The 18689-nt window shown below is 39.7% G+C and overlaps 1 pseudogene; it reads right to left on the bottom strand.

Moving 5' to 3' along the window:
• Positions 1-10663: 10663 nt before the first annotated feature.
• LOC123582302 lies at positions 10664-18689 on the bottom strand (annotated as a pseudogene).

Here is an 18689-nt window from a genome sequence, read left to right on the forward strand (position 1 = left end):
GTAATCTACATATTCAATGCAGTCCCTATCAAAATAACACCAGCATTCTTCACAGAGCTAGAACAAACAACCCTAAAATTTGTATGGAACCAGAAGGGACCCCGAATAGCCAAAGCAATCTTGAAAAAGAAAACCAAAGCAGGAGGGATCACAATCCCAGACTTCAAGCTATACTACAAAGCTGTAATCATCGAGGCGCCTGGGTGGCTCAGTTGATTAAGCGGCCGACTTCAGCTCAGGTCACGATCTCGCGGTCCGTGAGTTCGAGCCCCGTGTCAGGCTCTGGGCTGATGGCTCAGAGCCTGGAGCCTGCTTCCAATTCTGTGTCTCCCTCTCTCTCTGCCCCTCCCCCGTTCATGCTCTGTCTCTCTCTGTCTCAAAAATAAATAAAACGTTAAAAAAATTAAAGAAAAAAGCTGTAATCATCAAGAGAGTATGGTACTGGCACAAGAACAGACCCTCAGATCAATGGAATTGAATAGAGAACCCAGAAATGGACCCACAAATGTATGGGCAACTAATCTTTGACAAAGCAGGAAAGAATATCTGATGGAATAAAGACAGTCTCTTCAGCAAGTGGTGCTGGGAAAACTGGACAACAACATGCAGAAGAATGAACCTGGACCACTTTCTTATACCATACACAAAAAATAAACTCAAAGTGGATGAAAGACCTCAATGTAAGACAGGAAACCATTAAAATCCTTGAGGAGAAAGCAGGCAAAAACCTCTTTGATCTTGCCCGCAGCAATTTCTTATTCAACATTGTCTCCAAAGGCAAGGGAAACAAAAGCAAAAATGAACTACTGGGACCTCATCAAAATAAAAAGCTTCTGCACAGTGAAGGAAACAATCAGCGAAACTAAAAGGCAAGCGACAGAAGGGGAGAAGATATTTGCAAACTACATATCAGATAAAGGGTTAGTATCCAAAATGTATAAACAACTTACCAAATTCAACACCCAAAAAACAAATAATCCAGTGAAGAAATGGGCAAAAGACATGAATAGACACTTCTCCAAAGAAGACATCAAGATGGCCAACCAACATGAAAAAATGCTCAACATCACTCATCATCAGGGAAATACAAATCAAAACCACAATGAGATACCACCTCACACCTGTCAGAATGGCTACCATTAACAACTCAGGCAACAACGTTGACGAGGATGTTGGCGAGGATGTGGAGAAAGAGGATCTCTTTTGCACCGCTGGTGGGGATGCAAGCTGGTGCAGCCACTCTGGAAAACAGTATGGAGGTTTCTCAAGAAACTAAAAATAGAACTACCCTACGACCCAGCAATTGCACTACTAGGTATTTATCCACGGGACACAGGTGTGCTGTTTCAAAGGGACACATGCACCCCCATGTTTATGGTAGCACTATCAACAATAGCCAAAGTATGGAAAGAGCCCAAATGTCCATTGATGGATGAATGGATAAAGAAGATGTGGTATATTTGTACAATGGAATATTACTCGGCAATCAAAAAGAAAGAAATCTTGCCATTTGCAACTATGTGGGAACTGGAGGGTATTATGCTGAGTGAAATTAGACAGAGAAAGACAAAAATCATATGACTTCACTCATATGAGGACTTTAAGAGAAAAACAGATGAACATAAGGGAAGGGAAACAAAAATAATATAAAAACAGGGAGGGGGACAAAACAAAAGAAATTGATAAATATAGAGAACAATCTGAGGGTTGCTGGAGGGGTTGTGGGAGGGGGGATGGGCTAAATGGGTAAAGGGCATTGAGGAATCTACTGATATCATTGCTTCACTATATACTAACTAATTTGGATGTAAATTTTAAAAAATAAAAAAATAAAGTTAAATTACAAAGTTTAAATAAAATAGAATAGAATGGTTGAGTCATGGGTCTCCTGGGTGGCTCCGTTGGTCAAGTGTCCGGATCAATGGAATTGAGTATTGATTTCAACTCAGGTCATGATCTCATGGTTTGTGGGATCAAGCCCTGCATCAGGCTCTGTGCTGACAGTGCAGAGCTTGCTTGGGATTCTCTGTCTCCCCCTCTATCTGTCCCTCCTTGGCTCCCGCTCTCTCTCTCTCTCTCTGTCTTTGAAAATAAATAAACTTAAAAATTTTGAAAAAATAAATTACAAAACTTAAAAGATAAAACTCGAGGAACCCAAGGCAGGCTGCCCCAATAGTGTATTAATTATTTTGAGCTGAAGCTACTTGGGAAAGAGCCAGTACAAGGACGTTCAGACCCTCCTCTGTCTCCCTGGAGACAGGAAATAATTCTCTCATGTGAAAGGTACGCTCCATGTACTAAGCAGTAAAATGACATCCTTATCACTGAAGATAGGGAGTTTAAAGCAGAGAAAGCTGTAGAAACAACTTTGTTACTTTTTGCTAATCTACTACCCCAGCCCCAATTCCACTTAGAATTTCTTACTAATTAAAACTCCCACACTGTTTTCTTTGTCCTGTCAATTCCTCCCAAATTTATTGTCTCTATGTCTAAAATGTATAAAAATTACCTGACTTGGCCATTTCTTTGGGTCTCATTATTGGACCTCTGTGTACACATAGTAAAACTTTTTCTCCTGCTAATCTGTCTCAGGTCAGTTTAATTACTAAACCAACTGAAAGAATGTTAGAGAGTAAAGGAATTTTCCCCCTCCCGTACAAAGTCAAAAGTAGAAAAAAAGGAAAGAGACTACTCCATAAAACAATGCAAACGTTTCAAAATCCTTGGGTTTTAAAGAGAATTGATTGGTATTCTTATTGCACCCGTAGGTCACTGGGAGAGACACAGGCTCCCTGTGATGCAAATATTAGTGAATATATATTCATATATATATTGCTCAAAGGATGCCAGGTATCTATATGCAAAACCATAAACATTCCCAAGTGATCACTATTTCGTCTCCTCGGTGTTTTTATCTGTGAAGTAGAACTAGTCACATTCAAATGATTGGTGACTTCTAAGCCCCTGAAAGTAAATGAAAAATGAAATTGTATTTTTGTCTATTATCGCATATGGAACTAACAGACGTTATTACCAGAGAGAATGGAAACCTTTATTTACCCTCCACCTAGTTTTATAATCCAGTAGACACATTCAAGCTGCCCAAGGAAGTATAAAATATTTTTAGTCATTGTGCTATTTTTATGATTTTACTAAACTGTAATTTCTCAAAGATCTGAGATTTTATGACTCTTTTATGGAGATTGCTTATGTTTCTAAACTTTCCTGTTATTTGATTTTTACAACCTTGAAAGAACATATGCTTATGAAGAGATGGTGTGTTTACTCTGCTGTGGTCAAGTGGGAATTATGTAATATGTACATAGTCCATTTCACAGTTAGCTAGTTCAATTTTATTTGTTAGAAAATTGTCTCCATTGTCCATTAATTAATTGACTAATCCAACAAACATTTTTTTATCACTTTACACATATGCAAATACGTACTGAACATTGGAAGTTAAAAGCATATGCCCGCAAACACACACACTATTTCCCGCTTTTGTAGAATTTGCAGTCTAAAGAGATTTTTAGCCTCGGAGAGTCTGGGTGGCACATTCGGTTATGTGTCTGACTCTTGATCTCAGCTCAGGTCACGATCTCACAGTTTATGAGTTTGAACCCTGCATCGGGCTCTGCACTGATGTCATGGAGCCTGCCTGGGATCCTGTCTCTCCTTCTCTCTGTCCCTCCCCCACTTGTGTATGTGTGCATACACTCTGTGTGTGTTAAAAATAAATAAATAAACTTAAATTTTTTTTCATTCTTTTAAAAACATATAAATAAATAAATAAATAAATAAATAAATAAATAAATAAATAAAGACAGGGATTTTTAGCCTTTAAATTGAACTAAAAGTCTACCTTCCTGTAACATTTTAATTGCTGATGCTCTACATCAAACCAAACAAACTTATTGCCTCTTCCACATGAGAGTTCTTTAAAAATCTGAAGAATCATCAGAACCTTCCTTCTTTAGATGTTATGAATAAATCTTCAGATCCCATATCATTTTCTACAAGACCCTCTTAAAATGCAATACTCAGAACTGAATTAGATACCGCCTGCCAAATGCAGTTAACAAATGATATGCCTTCTTTTAAAACAGCCTGGTATGTCAACCGTTTGTCACTATTGTGTAAACCATGCTGAACTACGTTTTCCATTCCCTTTGTCGTATGGTAGGGCGGACCACAGGGGGGGTACTTGGGAGAGTTGGAAGCAGAGGAGAAGCAACAGCTGTTTCCAAGCTCACACATGTCGTTTCCAATCTGCTGAATCACCTCCTTGGGGTGAAGTAGCAGCTGGGTCTGCCAAGCGCCCTAGTTTGCCCTGGATCCAAGTTTGTTTTCTTTTATTCCTCAGTCAGGTGTATTTGTTACCTCTGTGAACAGAGGACCCTGGAAATCTTGCAGAATACCTTTGTCAACAAGGTCCAAGGCAAAGAAACTAACATGGTTTCAGTCTGTCTTTTTGGGGTTCAGTCTTGTGCCTTCCAATTTCCCCTTGTCTCCTCCAGTTTCCAGCTATCTTCCCTTCCTGACTGCCTTCCTAGCAGACTTTATGCATCAGCATGAGAAGCAGCAACAACCACATCACCAGGGGTGCTTAACCAGCTCCCACAGTTGCCCAATTCTCTGGAGCAAATTATATATATTTTTCTCCTAGTGATTCTGGTTTCCTAGTTGAATGGATACAATTAGAGTAAGTTTTTGTTATTTTCAAATTTAATTTTGAAATAATCCACACACACGCACACACTGATGTACCCCATTTGTGAAGTAAGACATTTCTGATACACCTGATGCTGGTTGCCCTTTGCCAACACCAGTTGCTGGTGCAACTGCCATCACTGTTGCATTTGTATTTCTCCACCTGTCCCCTCTTTCTTAGGTAACCACTCTTCTGGATTTTATGCTTACCGTTCCTTTGCTTTTCTTAAGGTTCTAATGTATATATTATTTAATTTTAAGCATTTTTGAATTTTAAATAAATATTAGACAGCTGTAGGACAGTGAAGACTTGTAAAAATTGTCTTCTTAAATCTGTATATGTTCTGTTAAAAATATCATCCAGATAAGTGCCTCCCATCCCATACTATATTTTTCCCTTGTTCAGTGCGATTACCTTGATTTTGGACCATCAACCTAGACTGTTGACATTAGTTTGGATCTTGCTTCAATTCTCTAGTGTATTAAATCTCCCATCTGCTGTGTTGCTTTCCCTCAAGCCTTGCTGAGAATATTTTCTATGTTTCCATTCAGATGATAAAAATATTAAGAGGAGAGGTTCGAGAACAGGGCACAGACACATGGTACTTTTGCTTCACCTTGGTATGGCCTTCAGTTCAGTTTATATGTTGCTTTGCTGCATTAGCAAAGTGTTCTTAGCATCATTCTTATCATACCTGCTGTAACTGTTTATTTACTTATCACTCTCAATAGCTAGACAGTAATATCCTTGGTGAAGGGACAAAGCCTAATTCCATTTTGTATTTTCTGTGCAATCACAACTCTTAGTACTAAATAGGCACTCAGTCATTAAATTATCTACTGAATGTACCAGTTTCATCTAGAAGGATAAATAGGAGTTCAAGAGCTGAATAAGGTGGGAAAGGGTGTTTTAGACAGTGGGAGCAATTAAGGGGCAGGGTAAATTGAACAAAATTAGGGACAAGCTTGGTACTATTGAATTTCCTTTAGGGAATTCATATTATAGGAACCTAAGTAGGCAAATAAGTATGGTCAGACTAGGCTTTCAGCTAAACCATCTTAATAACATACTACAGGAAAATGATAGTGGGGACCACTATTGGTATAATTTTTAAATGAACTGGATAAACCATCATGTTTTTCACTTGAAAAAGAATCTCAGAGCTATTTGAATATTTGCTTTTGTAAGGATTTTTTGACACTAATTTATCTTTCTTTATTATTTCTTTCCTTTTCTATATTGCACCTCTGGTTTTTGTTTTTGTAATATGCTTGAAGGGAAGAGGGAGAGAGGGAGGAAGGAAGGATGGGAAAGGAGGAGAGGGATGGACAGAAGGGAAAGATTTATAGGTGTTGCTTCCAAAGATTCTGATTCAGTAGACTGAATTGGATGCTACTATAAAACTGCATTTTGAGACATTTCCAGAATTGATGGTGATGTGCACCTAGGTTCGAGAGCCATCATCTGAGGGATGTGGTCATGTGTTGATAAACAAATGAACACACAACCACAAAAAAATCATCTATGAGTCCAGTGTAAGCTACTGATCTACTAATAGAACATGAGTGACACCTCCAGTTGGAATTGCATCAGCAAATGTCTCTTCTGGTTCTGGATCTGGATCACATTTTACTGCTGTCTCCTTCGATCACCTGTAAATCAAACACCAGCAAATTTTCTGAGTTGCCCTTTGTTCAGGAAACTGACCATTTCCTTGAAAAGATGTTGACGTCTCCATTTTAAAGTTCCTCAACAGTTTTACTAAAAATTAGAAAAATTTTGAGGCATTAAGAGTTTTAAAATTATATTTCTATTGATTAATTTCTGTATTAATTAGATTATAAATTCAATGGTACACATGAAAGAACTGTATTAACATGTTGCCTATAAGAAAAAGCAGATTGTGGAGGCTGAATAAATATGGGTGATAGTGGCAGAAAGAATGTTTCCAATGAGGGGGAAAAAAAAACCCTCATTAGAAGCTCATCTCCATTAAACTTATTCTCACAACAAGAATCACCTGGAATGTCGTTCTAAATTATTCCATAACAAAATTTTAAAAATAGAAAAGCCTAAGAAAAATAACTACACAAAATCTGAAGTCATAAAAAAATTTCAAAGTCAATGCTGACTTGAATACAATACAGGAATGTTAAAGGAGAACATTGTACATCCAGAGTCCTGGCTTTTATTATTTTTTTTTATTTTTATTTTTTTCAACGTTTATTTATTTTTGGGACAGAGAGAGACAGAGCATGAACGGGGGAGGGGCAAAGAGAGAGGGAGCCACAGAATCGGAAACAGGCTCCAGGCTCCGAGCCATCAGCCCAGAGCCTGATGCGGGGCTCGAACTCACGGACCGGGAGATCGTGACCTGGCTGAAGTCGGACGCTTAACCGACTGCGTCACCCAGGCGCCCCCAGAGTCCTGGCTTTTAAACCAAATTAACCACAACTGATTACAGTGTTAAAATTGTACTTTCTTGCATTTGCTATATTTTTAGATGTCTTTAAATTCAGTGGTTTGAAATTGTTTTCTAGTAAAATACTTTTAAAAATAACCAATATTACTGCTTCATTAACATACACTTTTCAAACTACAGTGCATTTTTGTTTTGCCTTTTTTTTACTGTATAGTTTGATTTGAGAATGAGAGAGATTGAAATAAACTTAGGTTTGCTCCTAGACTGGGAAAATTAGACTTAAATGGAGCAGCCACTGCTATTTGACAGGATTATTATGTTGCTATTTTAACAACAGTATTCAGCTCACATTCCAAAATGCTCTGGTAATGTTTAAGTTGTATATATGGTTTCATATTTTATATTTTAAATATACATTAAATTTTGCTTTTTTATAAAGAATTTATACCTTCGGTCAGATATTTCTGACTTTTCCAATCACACTTTTGGGGATATAGACTTTAACTGAAAATTTGGTCATATATATGAGTTTGAAATAATATATATGAATATATATATATATATAAACCTATATAGGTGTGTATAACTAGATATCTTATCTAGATATATAGATGTGTGTGCATACGTGTGTGTGAGAGCGATTAAGAATGAATTTATGTATTTTAAGGGCATCTCATATACTTCCATTCCAAGAGAGCACTAGTGTTTTGTTAACTGAGAATTTCTGAATATTCTTTTCTGCAGACATAACAAACAAAATATTTTTAAAGTGTTTTATATAATTAATTATAATTCAAGCCAATAAAAGGTATTAAATAGAGAACAAGAAATAACACTAAAAAAGCATGAAATTATAATATAATGTTGATGAAATTCCCTATTAGTTGGGAATACAGAGAAAAATACCATTTTATATTTCTAGTCCATTTATTTATAACACAGAATGTAGCAGTACAGCTATCTGATAAATATATAAATATATAAATCTGATAAATATATCTGATAAATATATATATACATATTTAAAGTTAAATCGTTTAGGTTTGATAAAATTGTTTTGTGTTTACTCTCCTTGAAATTGGTATTAGATATATAAAGTATAGATCCTACCTAATAGAGAATGATCAGGATTCATATGTCACACGCACACACACACACATACACACACACACACACACACACAACTGTACATATTTAGGACCAGATTCTATTTGGAACTTTGAGAAGTTCAAATTTTAGAGAAACATTTGTCTATTGCCGTCAAGTAAACAATAACACTGAGAGCAGAGATGCTAACCCAGTCAATTCCTAATTCTACTGGAAATGTATATAAAGTCACTGGAACAGCTCAACTCGTGGAAGAAAGCAAATTCCACCGAGGAGGTTCTGGAGTAAGAAATTGGCAAGAGTTTATCTTCTCTTCTGCCTTTCTCTTCCTCTGTGTATATAAGATGTTACACTTTCTTCCTGTTTATAAACCTGAGTTGATCAGAAAGGTGAAACTGAACGATGAGTGTCTAAAATTTCACTTCTCTGGGGAACAACAATATCTGATCTCACACTACTCCACTTCAAAGATAAAGGCTTTGTTGAAATAGGAAACATAGGTTGTGTGGGGTCACAGGTGGGCATAACCAGTTATTTGAAAGTACTCCAGAAAGTGCCAAATACTATTGCTTTTAAAGTCAAAATGGGACTGAGGCACCCGGAAGGCTCAGTCAGTGGAACGTGTGACCCTTGATCTTAGGGACAAATTACTTAAAAAAATAAAATCTTTAAGTGGGCAAAAGACATGAATAGACACTTCCCCAAAGAAGACATCCAGATGGCCAACTGACACATGAAAAAATGGTCAATATCACTCATCGTCAGGGAAATACAAATCAAAACCACAATGTGATACCACCTCACACCTGTTAGAATGGCTAACATTAACAACTCAGGCAACAACAGATGTTGGCGAGGATGCGGAGAAAGAGGATCTCTTTTGCACCGCTGGTGGGAATGCAAACTGGTGCAGCCACTCTGGAAAAGAGTATGGAGGTTTCTCAAGAAACTAAAAATAGAACTACCCTACGACCCAGCAATTGCACTACTAGGCATTTGTCCACGGGATACAGGTGTGCTGTTTTGAAGGGACACATGCACCCCCATGTTTATGGTAGCACTATCAACAAGAGCCAAAGTATGGAAAGAGCCTAAATGTCCATCGATGGATGAATGGATAAAGAAGATGTGGTATATTTATACAATGGAGTATTACTCGGCAATCAAAAAGAAAAAAATCTTGCCATTTGCAGCTACCTGGATGGAACTGGAGGGTATTATGCTAAGTGAAATTAGTCAGTCAGAGAAAGACAAAAATCATATGACCTCACTCATATGAGGACTTTAAGAGAAAAACAGATGAACATAAGGGAAGGGAAGCAAAAATAATATAAAAACAGGGAGGGGGGCAAAACATAAGAGACTCTTAAATATGGAGAACAAACAGATGGCTACTAGAGGGGTTGTGGGAGGAGGGATGGGCTAAATGGATAAGGGGCATTAGGGGGCATTAAGGCTAAGGGGTATCTACTCCTGAAATCATTGTTACACTAAATGCTAACTAATTTGGATGTAAATTTTAAAAAATAAAATTAAAAAAATTAAAATAAATAGATAAATAATAAATAATAAATATGTTTAGCCCTAGAAATAAATAAATAAATAAATAAATAAATAAATAAATAAATAAAATTTTTAGAGAGAGAGAGAAAGAAAGAAAGAAAGAAAGAAAGAAAGAAAGAAAGAAAGGGAAAATGAGATGTGGCTAATTAAAAAGATTTTTGCTATATATTCATTGAGCTATTTCTGATAATATTCTAAAGTAAAATGCTTGCTTAACTTTAAATATAAGACATTATCTTAATAGTTTCTAAAGTTTGATTGTTATATAATCTTTATTGCAAACAAAATATTTTGTAAAGAGATGACAGTATTTTATAGGTAGTAATTATATTCTGTCATTTCAGTGAGTCTGCACCTGAGTTAAAGGCTCTTACATTTGCATCTAATCTGGTATTGAACAATATAAATGGCGTAATTCTTTCGAAGAATTACAACTTTTTTCTTCTACTTAGAACAACATTAGATACCAAGTAGAAAAGACAGAAGTCAAGAGAGAGACCGCAGAAGAAAGGTAACAACTTTATGGTTTAGTGTTTGTAACGGGACTTCCTTTTTGAACAGAGGCCCCACGTTTACATTCTGCACTGGGTCCTGCAAAATGCGGAGGTATCTCCGCGCAGCTTATCGAGGCCCCGGAGAGGACACCACCAGGGGACAGAGGTCAGCGACGCTCTTCCAGGTGCTGCAGCAGGTGGACTTCCCACCTGACTCCACCATTGTGGCAAACTTCTCCAGACTCTCTTTGCCAGCTTGTGGGGACCAACGGACTCAGACTCCCACCATTGCTCTACCCTGCCCTGCTTATTTGCTTGTCTGGCTGTACGGAGACAGGTCTGGGGCTCGGACTACCCACCCACAGGCCAAGCCTCCCGTCACCCGAAGGCTTACATGTGCTAGGGAGGACCAGGGCCCCGGGGGTGGGCAAGCAGCTTCTTCCCTGAGTCACTAGGGCCTCAGTGCCACCTTTCCCCGCCCCCGCCCACGAGGAGTGACAGGACGCCCTCCACGCGGCCCGTGGCTGCCATTGCCGCTGCTGCCTGCGGGTGGGGAAGCCCGTGTGCTCCAGCTGCTGTGTCTGCAGCGGGGATGGAGGACTTGGGCAGCCATAGGGGGCTTTCGGCACCCTGGGCTGTCCCCCCTCCCGCCCAAGGAATGAGGGCTGGATCCCCACCTGCAGCATTTGCTCCTCCGGGCCTGCCCATAGTGGGGCCCAGGCCGGGCCCACCTCGGAGGAGCCCTCCCAGGTCTGCTGCACTGTCTCCAGGCCTGGCGGGGGCTGGGCTGGGCCTTCACCGTGGGGCCTGAGGCTAGGGGAGGCCATGTAAGGAGGTCCAGGAGCTGGAGGCCTCCCTCCACCGGGGTGGGTGAGGGGCAGCGCCGCCAGGCCACCCGAGGTAAGAAGGAGTCTAAGGGCACCCTGCCCGGGCCCTGCACAAGATGCTCTCTGCAGTGCTTGCAGCCACAGCTCAGAGAGCTTCAGCCACAGGAAAGTGCTGTCTGCATAGACCAGGCCAACAAGGAAGCCACAGAAGAGCTGCAGGAAGGGGGGCTTGTTGTTGAGCCTGTAGCCATGGCAGCAGCCACTGTGGCTGTCTAGAATAGTAACCCTGCCCCGCCCAGCGTGACCAGGTGGACAGGCATATGGCCACGGCCACCAGCTGCACTGGGTACCCTGAGGCCTGTCTGCAGCACACCCATTAGGCTAGCAGCCAGAGGGAGCAGGGCAGAGGCGTGCAGGGACCGCAGCCGCCCAGGGAGCGCTCCCTCCACCAGCTCAGAGTGGGTGGGACAGCAGGCTCAGGAGCAGGCCAGATAGGGCTGTGCAGCCCAGGTCAGTAGCGGGAGCTCCTGCGGCAGCTCTGGGGCCAGGGTGAGGATGAGGCCAGTCCCACCGGCCACAGGCTGCTCAGCAACGCCACAGACAGTAGAGGGGTGGGTAAGTGGGGTGCTCTGGAATGCACAGCATGGCTCAAGGTGTCAAAGATGGTTTGGGGGCTGTGTGCTTACTGGGAAGCTGGGAGGACAGAATAAGGACACAAGGACCGGAAAGATTCTTTTAGTGACAGGGAGTCCCAGTGTGGTTTGGACTCAGCTTTGCGACTTTAGGAAAGATACCCAAATTCCTTGGGCCTCAGTTTCCTCCTTTGCAAAGCGTAACCCCTGCCCCTGGAATGTTGGGTAGGGCCCCTGGCAGGAAGTCCAGACCCCAGCTTCTTCATGAGCTCAAAGCCCATTCTGCTTGTACTCAGGTGCTATGACCCCAGCCGGCACCTGTGCACCACCCCCTCCTAGGCCACCCGCCATTAGTCAGCCATTTTTCTAGGCTTGGGTCTCTTCCCCCAGCCCTCCCACCAGTCTCTGTGTCCAACCCACTTTTTAAATTTATAGAAATAACAAAATACAAACATCTGTTTTAAAATACCTTTAAGGGCACCTGGGGGGCTCAGTCAGTTGGGCATCTGACTCTTGATCCAGCTCAGGTCTTGATCTCAGGATGGTGAGTTCAAACCCTGTGTTGGGCTCCATGCTGGGCATGAAGCCTACTTAAAAAAAAAAAAAAAAAAACAACCTAACCTTAACAGTGACAAAAACAAAACAATGCTATGAATTATATACTTAAGAAATATTTAACTAAGATCGTGTAAAATTTACATGAAGGAAAAGTAAACATTTCCTCAGACTACATAAAATGGAGACAACCAAATAAAGAGGAATCAACATTACAAAGTTCTCAACCTTCCCTAAATCAATCAGTAAATTCAGTGTGATTTCTTTTTAAATTCTACTTTTGGGGAGCCGGGGTGGCTCAATTGGTTAAGCATCAGACTCTTAATTTTGGCTCAGGTCATGATCCCAGGTTCAAGGGATTGAGCCCGGCATCAGGCTCTATGCTGAACATGGAGCCTGCTGAGGATTCTCTCTCCCTCTCTCTCTCTCTTATTTTCTCTCTCTGCCCCTCTCCAACTCATGCATGTATGCATAATAAATAAATAAATAAATTCTCCTTTTAAAAGTAACTGATCATGAGAGATTGATTCAAAAGTATTCATTAAGTACAAAAAACCTTTAGTAATTTAGGAAAAAAAGAAAACTTCTTTTGTATAATTATGGGTATCTATCAAAAACCGTATTTTCAGGTATGTACAACCAGCCCAAGATTCCTCAAAAACATTTAAGATAATCTTCAAGTGGGGATGCCTGGCTGGCTCAGTCTATACAGCATGTGATTCTTGATCTTGGGGTTGTGAGTTTGAGCCCCATTTTGGGTGTAAAGATTGCTTACAGATAAAACCTTTAAAAAAAAAAAGAAAAAGAACCTTCAAGTGAAGCTCAAAGTCAGAAAAGTCCCATATATGTGCTCAGAGTGATTAAAATAAACTTTTAATTCCCACAATCTTAAACAAGAATAAACAATTCAACATCACCCAACACGCAAGGAGAAGATTTAATATGAAAAGAGAAACTAACAAAAATTAGCAACAAAAATTCCATTCAACAACAGATTACTATAGGATTTCTAATTAAAGTAAGAAAATAAATCACACTTTCATTGCTACTATTCAGTATGCTTTGATGAGTATATTTTTTGCAATATTTTCTCATCTTAAGAGCTCCCTTCCTGTTGCCATGTTTTCCCCTTTAATTTGATTTACTCTCTTACTTTTGAGAACTTTCTTCAGTAGCTTGCTGAGAAAAAGTATGCACGGGGGATAATTTTTTTGAGATAGTTCATTCTTTAACATACATTTCTTTTGTCCTCATATTTAATTGACATTAATTGACAGGGCCTACAACTCTAGCTTGACAACATTTCCCTGCAGAATTTTGGAGGTGTTTCTGTTCTGTTAAGAATGTTAAAGCCATTCTATTTTTTGACCAGTTCCATATCCCCTTCTATGGAACCTATAGGATTTTCTTCTTATCCACAGTGTTCTGAAATTTCACAGTGATGTGCCTTGGTATTTTCCAGCTATACAAGAGGGGTGTATTTTCATTCAACCAGGAACTTAGTGGAAACCTTCAGCTTGCATTTCCTTCAGTTTTACCCAATTTTTTAATTATTTTGTCGTCGATTGTCTCCATTTTCTCTATTATTTAGCTATTGGACCTCCTGGACTAATTATATAATACTATCTTTTTTCTCTTCTTACAGCCATCTCTTTGTCTTTCTGCTCTACTTTCTGTGAGATTTTCCTCAACTTTATTTTCCCAAACTCCTTTCGTTTCTTTTATCATGTTTTAAAATCTGACCTTTTTTCCCCCTAAATGTTCTTTTTCATAACAGCTTGTTCTTTTTTCATAGATACAATATCATCTTTTAATCTGAGGATTTTTATTATGATATTTATGAGAATAAAAGGTAGGGCATAAGGAATATAGTCACTGATATTATGATAGCATCCTATGATGACAGATGGTGGCTACACTTGTGACCATACCATATAGTTATAAAATCACTGTTGTATACTTGAAACTAATGTAACATTATGTGTCAACTTTAGTTAAATTAAACAATGTAAATTTTTTTTCATGTTTATTTTTGACAGAGAGAGAGGGAGACAAAGCATGAGCGGAGAGGGGCATAGAGAGAGAGGGAGACACAGAATCCGAAGCAGGCTCCAGGCTCTGGGCTGTCAGCAAAGAGCCTGATGCGTGGCTCAAACAACCGTGAGATCATGACCTGAGCCGAAGTTGGACGCTTGACCGACTGAGCCAGCCCAGGTGCCCCAAAATATTTTTTAAAAAGAAAATAAAAGAGGTCTTTGTGGACACCGATCTTACTATTTTCAGTAAAGTACCCACGCAGCCAGCTATATAGGAGGCAGAACCAACTTGTAAAGTTACACTGAGTCCTAATAACAGCCCTACACGTGGTTTAATTCTCTATGGTAGTCCTCTCAAAATTAGCAATTTTTGAACATCGGGCCTGCATTTGAGTTTTGCTCTGGGCCCCCAAAATTATGTGTCCAGTCCTGAGTACCCACACCCTCAAGTCTGCAGGTCAAGACTAAAGACCAGTTTTACTCTTTTCCGTTTTCTCTGAGGCTGGGAGAGGAGCATTTGCCCAACAACGTACAATTCAGGTGGGGACCTGGAGATCTGCTTCTAAATTCAACGTTACACAATTCTCTTTACTCCAGTGCCGCTTTTCTTCCTTCGGTCCCTCACAAAGCTGCTGTGTCTAAATCTCGCTTTGCACGGGCACCAAGGTCACAGCATGCTGGCAGCTGATATTTCTCTACCATGCCTGTATGTGTTGGCCACAAACTCCATCAAAAAGGCTGCTCTCTATCAACAGTGAGGTACAGTTCTTCCGCTGAATGCCAAACCTACGTTGTGTGTCTGGTGGAGGACTCTGGCACGAGCGGGCCTCCTCAGGGGTGTTGTGCTAATTAAGAGGAGGTATTGGATGGCTTGTGTCTTTCTTTCTGGTGATCACATCCATTGTAAGGTTTGCCAATAAATTCTTTTTTTAAACGTTTTTATTTATTTTTGAGAGAGAGAGAGAGACAGCATGAGCAGGGGAGAGGTAGAGAGAGAGAGAGAGAGAGAGAGAGAGAGAGAGAATGAGGATCTGAAGCAGGCTCCAGATTCCCAGCTATCAGCACAGAGCCCAATGCCCGGCTTGAACTCACAAACCTTGAGATCATGACCTGAGCTGAAGTCAGACGCTCAACCGACTGAGCCACCCAGCGCCCCTGTCAATAATTCTGTTCCTTAATCCACTAGAGTGACTTGGTAACATTTATTCTCAGCTACAGTGCACAACAAAACACAGCTCCAAATTGGATGCATTTTTGCACAGAAGATCCTCAAGACAAAAAATACCATAATTGTGTAATCTATAACAATAATAGTAGTAACAACAAAAATCACTACAACAAACATCCAAATATTCTATTTTATAGTTTGCAATACTGCCAAAACTTTTATCTCAACAACATTTGACAGATGTGTACGATCCCCCTGTTTTAAAGGAAGGGAAACTGAAATTTGGAGGGGTAGTTACTTCTAAATTCACCAAAAGATTAAGTGGTACTGCTGTGACTCAAAACTACTGCCTTCAAATATCCTTTTAACCAGTGTGAATATGCAAGGCTGTCTCATCCACACACAGAGCTTTCTTTTTTCACATGCTCTCTCCATTTTTGCTGATTCTCTACCCTGAGAAAAACTAAACCTTCTTCAAAAGTTCCTTACCAAACAAAACCTACATTTATCAGATAAACACTCTCCTTAGCAACCATTAATCTTCCAGGGTGAATACAAAGCTGCTTTGCATCAGAACACAAACCAGAGTTACTATTTATTGATTATGCCACATCTTCAAAAAGACCTTTATGGAGCACCTCACAGTTTGTTAAAACTAAAATAGAGCACGCTTTCTCGGTAACGGTTTAATGAAAAAGAAACAAGGACATCACTACAAATGGGCAACTATCTAGTTGTAGAGATGAATTCATTTTACCTCACTTTTAATTCTTATTCAAGAAAACTAACAAAACAGTTAAAATGTCATGGGAAGTAATATATTGGTTCTGTTCTGAGATAAGACTCTTTGCATAAAGTCAAACATTTGGATAAAAACTGAAATTGTAGGGGTGCCTGGGGCAGCTCAGTCAATTAAGCTTCTGGCTCTTGATTTTCACTCAGGTCATGATCTCATGGTCGTGAGATCAAGCCCCATGTCAGGCTCTGTGCTGAGTACTGAGCATGGACCTTGCTTGGGATTCTCTCTCTCCCTCTCTCTCTCTGCCCCTCCCTCAAGTGCACGCATGCGCGCGCACACACACACACTCTCTCTCTCTCCAAATAAATTTAAAAAAATTAAAAATAATTGAAACTCTGAAATGATTTATAGTGAACAATATTCTCCCTCTCCATCTCCCCCCAACATTGTAAAGGTTGAGATAAAATTTTAGGGATAAAGGCTTTGAGATCTTCGATTTTGCCTTTTATAAATTGCTTTGTCTCTAAAATGTGACCATGAGCTAGATCTCTTGAGACTCAGTCCAGTTACAGAATCTTTTCTACTTTCAGGTATATATTCAGGTACATATTCAGATATTCAGATTATTTAATTCTCCTTCTTATTCATGTATTTGGTTAGCCTCTCCCCCCACCCATCCTCTTAACTAGACATTGCCACTTCCTTAAGGTAACTTGAAATATGAGAAAGAATCAGGAATATTAAACAAATAACAAACAATTCATTTAAATGATTGGTTAGTTTATTGCCCAAATGCAGAGATGACATAAAATTCTAAAGTACAAGATATCTGAAAACGACAGGAAGGTAAGTCATAATTATTACCATAAATTTTTATAATAATCTTACATTTATAGAGATTAACATTTACATTAACTTAAATTTCAAACATAAAAAAGAGAAAGCAAAAAATACTAGAAGAAAACATAGGATGTCTTTATTTTTTCCTTAAAGCAATGAAGGCCTTTCTAGGTATGACAGAAACAAAAGCCCTTTTTTATTTTATTTTATTTTATTTTTTATTTATTTTTTTTTACTTTTATTTTATTTTATTTTTTTTCCAATATATGAAGTTTATTGTCAAATTGGTTTCCATACAACACCCAGTGCTCATCCCAAAAGGTGCCCTCCTCAATACCCATCACCCACCCTCCCCGCCCTCCCACCCCCCATCAACCCTCAGTTTGTTCTCAGTTTTTAAGAGTCTCTTATGCTTTGACTCTCTCCCAATCTAACCTCTTTTTTTTTTCTTCCCCTCCCCCATGGGTTTCTGTTAAGTTTCTCAGGATCCACATAAGAGTGAAACCATATGGTATCTTTCTCTGTATCAAAAGCCCTTTTTTAAAAGGCTGGTTAATTTGGCTACATAACAAATAATTCTTGGTGGTAATGTCACAAGACAGAAGGCACACTGGGAAAAGTTATTACCAAAAACTAAATAGACAGTGACAAATGATGGAAACAAACTTGGATTCTCCAGGCCTCTCTCCTTGTCCTGCAGATGACTGCCTTCTCTTTGTGTCCTCACATGGCCTTTTCTGAGTGTGTGTGTGTGTGTGTGTGTGTGTGTGTGTGTGTGTGCATGCGTGCTTCCTTTGGTATCTCTTCCTCTTCTTATAAGGATTCAATATTGGATTAGGTCCAAGATTAGTCATATTAGATTCTAGGCCAACCCATATGACCTCATGTAACCTAATTACCTCTTTAAAGGCTTATCTCCAAATACAGTCACATTCTAAGGTACTGAGGATTAGAGCTTCACCATATGAATTTGGTGTGTGGGGGGTTGGGGGGGGGATACAATTCAGACCAATACACTTTTGGTTTGGCTATGGCATCCTTTTTCCTCCCTATCAACTTATTTCTGGTGCCAAGTGACAATATGATATCAGGGTCTGGTCTTTGATTCTTCACGTTTATGTCAAGATGCCCAGAGAGTTGACTCAGTCACAGTGCTAGTTGGGTCACACAGCAAGAAGTCTGTGTACCTTTAAGCCATTTCTAAACTGGGTGGCTAGCAATAACTTGTCTCTATACCAAAGGGACCACAAAACAGAAAACTATATTATAATAAAGCCCTATGAAATGTATCCTTAACTCAACTTGCTCTTAGGGAGATGCCAGAAACGCACCCAGCATGCCATCTGACTTGTGGGAAAGTGAGGTACAAGAGCAGTTGGAGTAGAAATAAGTGGTCATATTAAATAATTCCAGTTACAGTGTTTACTTCAGCAAATTTTACAAAAGCATATGTCAAATGCACACACTACGAGCTCCTGTCCCGGGGCCTGAGAATGTGCATCTGTACAAGGCAGGGATCCAACTTCCTCTTCTAGTGGGGCAGGTTCTCTTTGTGGGTTGGATGGCGTGTCTGCATTTAAGTGGGTACAAGGCAT

The sequence above is a fragment of the Leopardus geoffroyi genome, chromosome A1 (genome assembly GCF_018350155.1).
Source record: "Leopardus geoffroyi isolate Oge1 chromosome A1, O.geoffroyi_Oge1_pat1.0, whole genome shotgun sequence".
Taxonomy (NCBI): domain Eukaryota; kingdom Metazoa; phylum Chordata; class Mammalia; order Carnivora; family Felidae; genus Leopardus; species Leopardus geoffroyi.